The sequence below is a fragment of the Rhamphochromis longiceps genome, linkage group LG12, assembly GCF_057381845.1.
Source record: "Rhamphochromis longiceps isolate RC_006_pf linkage group LG12, R_longiceps_female_GT1.1, whole genome shotgun sequence".
In the NCBI taxonomy this organism is placed as follows: Eukaryota; Metazoa; Chordata; class Actinopteri; order Cichliformes; family Cichlidae; genus Rhamphochromis; species Rhamphochromis longiceps.
In genome coordinates this window covers 19,910,736-19,918,038 of record NC_140568.1, presented here as the reverse complement: position 1 = coordinate 19,918,038, position 7,303 = coordinate 19,910,736, and positions in this window count along the sequence as shown.

Below are 7,303 nucleotides of genomic sequence, written 5' to 3'. Positions count from 1 at the left end.
GTAACTATACAGATGACAGGGAAATCTGTTATTTGATATTAGAAAGAAAAAAAAATATCAGCCCATGTATCAGATTATTAAATCTCAATCTTATAATTTATTTATCTAGCAGGGATGATAACGATGTTTGAACACTGCAGTCTAAACAGATAATATGCTGTCTCTTATGCTTTAATGCAGCGTCAGTGTTTGCCTCCTAAATCTGGAGAATATCCATACAGAAAACTCTGCATCCCCAAAATCCACATCACTGCTGAAATGTGTTCTTTATTCTGAGAGCAGTGTTGCTGAGACTTAGGAGTGCTATTGTGAAGAAGGAGGTATTGACCGTGATGGTGAACAGGGCACCTCTGTAATCTAAATGTCATTCACTGAAAAGCATCTCCCACACAGCCAATGGCTTTCATCTGAATGTGCCTCCAAAAGATTCAATTACTTTTTCTCTCCTTCTATTTCTTTCACCCTCTGATCTCCACCCTTCCCATGCACTAGTTGCTTATCTGCTGTGATTATAGTCATTATGAAGCAGCCGTGTCTGTAGTGCGATTTCATCAGGGGCAGACATACTCTGCCAGCTGCCTCTGCAACCAGGTCCCGTTTAGTAAAGGAGCTGTACAAAGAGCTAACTGCAGATGTAATACTAGATATTTCAGCTACTACTTGGCCTTCCGTGGATTGTTGTAGTCGTCACTTAACTGGAGAGGAAATTATAAATAATTACACATTCTGCGCCATATATTCTGTAAACATCACATTAACGCGAGCAGCGGCGTCTAAAACCTTAAAGGTTATGTACTCCCCAGCTCTTACTATTTCCTATTCTGGTGAGGCAAAGGGAGAAGTATGGCAGCCCAAGGATAGAGGGCTGTATCAGTCAACACAGCTGCTCTTTTCATGTTCAAAATCTGTTTCTCGCACGTCTCCGTCAAGGTTTCAGCGGAGGGGGTGGAGTTTAAATGCGATGGAACAAAACTCATTTTTTGACAATGACATCAAAGGAGATGGCTGCTTTTGTGTTTGAAGTGGAGCATGTTTGAAGTGTTCAGAAGACAGTGGAGTGGTAGGGCAAGTTCATTGTTGCTTCGCTCTGGGGATGATTATCAGCTGCTATCGGCACGAATCTCTGAAACAACTGTCAGCATGACATGTGAATAATGATCTCCCTTTTTTACCTGCTGATGCCAAACCAACTCTGACACCTAAATACCTACAGTACTACTTGAGTTCAGGCATTCATTTCCTTTCTTCTTTCTGTCTTTGGCTACAGTTTCACACAATTCGAGGAAATTATTAGGAGCACATTGTTTTAGCACACCCTCCCACTTTGCTCTTGTGAGCACTAAAGAATTAAATCATTTCCTTCATACTCTTTTTCCAATTATCAATAGGGTACGAGTAAAGAAATATGCTCAAGGTTGAAGTATTTTCTTCTTATTATGATATAATAATAAATAGTGGTGTGATTCATTATTGTTAAACCCCCTAGAGTTAAATTCAGTCATCTCTATTGTTTGGTGGCTTAAAATCAGAATGATCAAAAAGTGTCACTGTCCAAATATTTATATTTATATATATATAGAGAGAGATCTGTATCATTTGTACACATACTGTTTTCCTTTTTTCCCTCCATGATGCTGGGAGTCATAGAGTAATGGCTGACAATGCCCTTGAATATAAACCTTTCATTCATATTAGCTACTATCATATAAATGTGTGCTCCTAATGGTTACATTAACCTAGTAAAATAAACAAGTCAACACGCCTACTAATATGTGTAGTGAGCTCTAGATTTAGTTGGGCCTCTAAAATCCTCCTCTGCTAACTATTATTGTACATGGGTTGGCAGTCTATAGTCCAGCCTGTAAAATCTTTCAGGAAGGGTCATTAAGGATATTTCATTATCTCCATATTGCCAAGGTCAGGTTGCCCATATATCCACTTTACGGCTGCTAGGGGAATATGCTGCGACTGTAGTATAATAGACCAGAAAATGTCCACACCAGGAATGATGGGAAATCAATATCGGGCCCAGCTCATCAATACAAACCCCATTTTCACAAGCAGGAAGAAGGTACTCCTGAAAAAAACGTCGAGGGAAATAGATTGAATCAGAGCGAGAAAATGAAATAAAACAATGTTTTATTGTTAATAAAATGTTTGTTTTTTGCTGTACAATATGCAGCGAGACTCGTCAGGGAAGAGGTTTAAACTGGTTTGGGTTGATTTTGCTTTAATCTGCCAGCACTGGATCAGGCAGTCCATAAATGTCCCAGCACAGTCATGTAACCACGTTAAAGGAGAAAGAAACATGGGTTGTGACAATGATTTGCCCCATTTGTTACAGCAGTGGCAGCCAGGAGCTTCAATCTGCCTTTGGTTAGTTAGAAGAATGTTGATGCTCTCGGTTTATTGCAGGGTAATGGCAAGAAGAAATGTAGGGATGCCGACAAATGAAAGAATGTTTGTATCATTGCAACTTGGGGAGGATGTGCGGTGCAGACCGTTCGATCATTCCTAAAACAATTCTGCTGTCATGGCGAGCTGTTATTTTTGTGCTAACCGTCTTTAATTAATTAATTACTCAAACCCGGAACAGAAACTGTAAACAAGGTGGTTTTTGAGATGCAAGGCGTAAATATTCCGAGGTGAAATTGTCAGTACATGTCAGCTATTTGTTAAATAAACATAGATGAGCGTGTTGTGGTCCAACAAGGAATTTACAATGTGCTATGGTAGAGAAAAGAGAAAACAGCCCCTGGTTGTTTAACCAGCCAGTGGTAGCCTTGGGCGTTGTTTGTTTATGCAGCACAGCTTCCAACAAATGAATATCACTCTGGCAAACTGATGTTGGGGGGAAAAAAAGGACTGCATACAAAAAGCTTCTCCCATGCCGAACGACCAATAGCATCCAAACCCTCCAAAATACTTCAAAAGATGCTCGCTAGTTCTATCTCTCCGTATCTTAAATGTATTTTATTTCCCCTCCCTTCAGTTATTTTACGGCACAAACAGTGATTCACTAGTCTTACTGTACAGTAGATACATTGTCTTTGTATGAACATTACACATTGTCTGCTGCATGTTAATGGCTTATTGACCATGTATGGTGTAATGAGACCTTGGGTGCAGGGGCAGCCATGATATATGAGGGTGAAAATTGGCCTCTACTGCACTGATGACCTAATTTCAATATTCAGGGACTTGGGGATGGAAATGACACTTTTCACATTTAAATGCTTTGTATTAGCCCCTGGCTTACTGTACCTCTGCCTAATCCCAGTTCGCAGACAGAAATGCACAGAGAGCGACTGGGAGCTGGCTTCCTGAATTGCAACCATTCATTGCAAACACAGCAAGGTGTACACCCTACAACCGCCAGGCAGGGTGCACAAAGAGAGAGCGTTTGACTCGTTCCAGGAGTCACCTTCATCTTTTTCTTTTCAGCCGACTTGATGCATGCATTCAAGAAAATAAAGCAGAAGCAGATTCCAAAAGGGCTCTGTCTTCAGAGATAACCTTGAGGATGTATGGCATTTAGCATTCCACTCAACCTCGGTCATGGCTTCCTGAAAGCGGTCATGATTTCCCTAAAGCACATATTTTGATCCTCAGCCTTACAAAGGGAAATATTACTACCTCTTCAAGCTAAATAGGAAAGTTTCCCATATTTCTTTTCTTCTTCTTTTTTCAGCTTCCTGCTTCAAATGTGAATTTAAGGACTGTCATTGCACGTTAGGGCAATAGGGGATGAAGCTCGATGACCTATTTGCATTTCTGTCTAGGAGCTGAAAAGAAAACGAGGGTGGGGTATATAGTGGAAGGTTGTGAAAACGCAGACTTATTTATCATTCATCCTTTATTTCTCTTGTATTAGTGAGTGGAGGTGTCATGTTTGGCACATCGAAACTCTGTGTTCTGCCAAAGAGATGTGACGCCAAGAAAAATAGATGTTGTTTTAACCTTGAGCCTGATTTAAGCAAACATGAATATATTAGGTGCAGTATCCCTCATCTCCCAACTGACGTGCTCGCACTGTATTCTTGCAATGCCTCTGTATATTAAGTGCAGTCTTTACTGCAGACAAGAATATGAACTGTCAGGGTCCACACAAAGGACAGGTGAACCACAGTGTAGCAGCTTTGCTTTCTTCCTTGACAAGGGAGAAAAAAAATCCTCAAAGATGCTCTGTAAGCTATAACAAAAAGATACACTTATATTTTTCTTTCTTTACTCACCTAAGATGCCATACAAGAGTAGATGGGACAGTGTGTTGGCCACCGCTTCTTAGCGAGTTTTTGTTGTGTATGTGTGTGTATTTTTGTGTGCCATGGGGACAGCGCAGTAGCTCACGGTGCTCCGACAGGTCCACTGTGTGTGGTGTTCTGCAGCATCAGCAGCCGGACAGGGGCCAGACGGTGGATTTATGATGCTAGCGAGCGGAAATGACCTGCTTCTGTCATTGGGTGTGTGCCCCATCACGAGAGGCCCTAAACTATATTGGCACAGCACTGACAGACATGTTTGTCATCCAGTCAGTTTTGAAGATACCAAGCAAGGGGTATTACTTCTTTGACAAGCCCCTCCACTCAATCTGTCTGTGAGTGTGTGTGTGTGTGTGTGTGGATGGGTGGGTGGGTGTGTGTGTCTGTGCCATACCTGTCTTTTTCTACTCTGTCTGCTCTTATTATCCTGCTTCTTTTCTTTCACGTGTTTTGTTGCTCAGAGTTGCTTTTTAGTCAAATTAGATCTAATCTCATGAAGTAATGAAGAAGCAACTCAATTGTTTTTAACTGTGCTGGCAGGTACAGTGCATCTTTTATTACAGTAGTAACCTAACTAGTGTACTCTAATGTCATTAGTAAGTGCTGAATGATGTTTAAGGTGTTGGAAAATATGAATTTGTGCCACTGTAACTAACTAAATATTAAATTAATTAATTCAAATGAATGTCCATAATACATTAATTGTTGTTACCTTAACCCCAATCTAACACAAGCAGCTTTTGCAAACCATTGATGTGCTTTCATCTGTCCATTTAGTGTGGAAGTATTGCATGAACAGTGACACCTTCTGGCTTTCTGAAAAGGCCAAGTATGGCTGGGTTCACATTTTCAGTCACTGCCTGCTTCACCTCAAAAGAGTTCAGCATTAGCGTAACGCTGGTATTGGCACTTCTAATATTTCTCATTTCTAATTAATTAATGATTGTCATTAAGTCACTGATATAGGTAGTTTGTGTCTTGATGTAAATGTAGTTCTTCACTTTCATATAAGGAAATGCCATCGGCACTGAAAACATTACAAGGCAGTTAATTTAACAAATACATGTTAACTAAAAGTGACCTTTTTCTTAAAGTAAGAACATAAAAGTGAGTCTGGCAGTGCAGTCATCCTGCTGAATTGGAACTACACCTTTGTTTTGAAAGTCTGACATGCACGACAGCGGAACCACAGCTACTTATTTTTAGCAGTAAACTTTTCAATCTTTCAATCTGAGACATTAAACAAATGCACATCCGTGTCAGTAAAGAGTGAAACAGTAACTGTACGCACTCCTGAGAATTCAAAAGCTATTTGCCGGGCTTTAAAAAGTCATTAGTCATCTTTGTGTGAGTGTGTGTACGTGTGTGTGTGTGTGTCTATTTGTGCCACAATTATAAGATTAACACTGCACTGAGCCCAATTTAGTGCTGCACATACTTGTTTGGTGCTGGCTCAACAGGAATTAATTACAATTACGCAAATCAGGTTAGGGAAGTTAAGAATTACACACACTTTTAGGACATACATTAAATGGATAGCTGATGTAATTGGGAATTTGTGTTTTCACAGGAATATCAACACATGGATATAAAATTTAAAATTACAAAGAAGGCCACAACCAGCAGTGGAACCACAGAGCAGAGACTGCCAAGTGGGTAATAAAGGATTCAGCTATAATTGAATCACGATCACATCTTAAATCAATCTTTTGTCCGTACAAAACGGATGAAAGATGCTGTAACAAAAGCCATCTCACAACAGTAAATCACTTGATCAACTCATTTACTAGATGCGCACCATTTATTAAAGACTAAAAAACTGAGCGCTTAATTAAATACTCTGGAAAATATCTTTGATAAGTACGCAAACTCACAATGGATTTCTTTTTTTGGGGGGGAAGTTTTAGCATTAAATCCCTGACCTACTTGTTTGATTTACGCAGAAGACACCAAATTCAGTTTCTTTTCCTCCATCACCAAGCAACCATCTACAGAGCCTTGCCTCACCCATCCACTCCAATGAATATTTTATAAAGATGCAAAGATTTCCTCCTTCTCGGTGTGTAATCAAATGCACACTGTGCTGCAGGGATTTAAAGAAGAGATATAAAGTCACATCTTAAGGAAAGAATCCATTTTTCTCTAGCCTTGCATTCATTTAGGAATCAATGTGCCTCTTAAGAGACTGGCTATTTGAATCACACACAGTTGCACACACTTGAAAACCTTTGTTATTTTTCTGATCTTTTGAGCTTTAAATGGTTTTAGACAGCAACCATTAATGGACTGCAGGTACTTAGTTTTTACTGTAGTAATGCTGCTTCACTGAACACATGAGACATGTTAATTAGGAGAACACGCAAGGTCAGAACTGTGAGTAAGACGCAGGATTTTAACCTAAAAATGTGTGTGCTTTATAAAGAAGGTCTTTCATAGTAACTGTAAACAAGTTTTTATATCCAACATTTGATACATTTTTCCCATAACTTCATGGCTTTAAGTGAATAATGTTAATAATTTTTCTCATTCTTGCTCAAAGCTGATCTTTGTGAGTGAATTTTATAATTAGTTTTCATTTTACACATGCGGTTAGTGAGGGCAACCCGAGATAAAGGGTAAATAGTTAGAAGTGATTCATTTAAAGCACATATATTTTGTGTAATTATATTTTTTCTCCTTAGCTCTGTTTCCATTAGAGTGAATTCAATGCCCTTTGAATTTCTGAGACAGTCCTTTTTTTTTTTCCTTGGAACTACTGGCACAGTGTGCAATCCATTTGGGTCCTCTTGTTATTTTTATTGTCATGTTTTGAAATGCTGTAATGCTGAACTGTTTTAATTAGTACTCTGCACTTCATGGAGATCATTGTTCACGCTTGCCTAATTATGTTTAGATGGCCCAAATCTCCATCAAAGGAAACCATTATCTTACATTGATGGTGAAGCGACGGGATTCCATCTTCACCCCCTAGACAAGGCTATTACTGCTCTGCCTTGGCTTGGACACGCTAAATAAACACATCAATTTCATAGGTCTGGAAA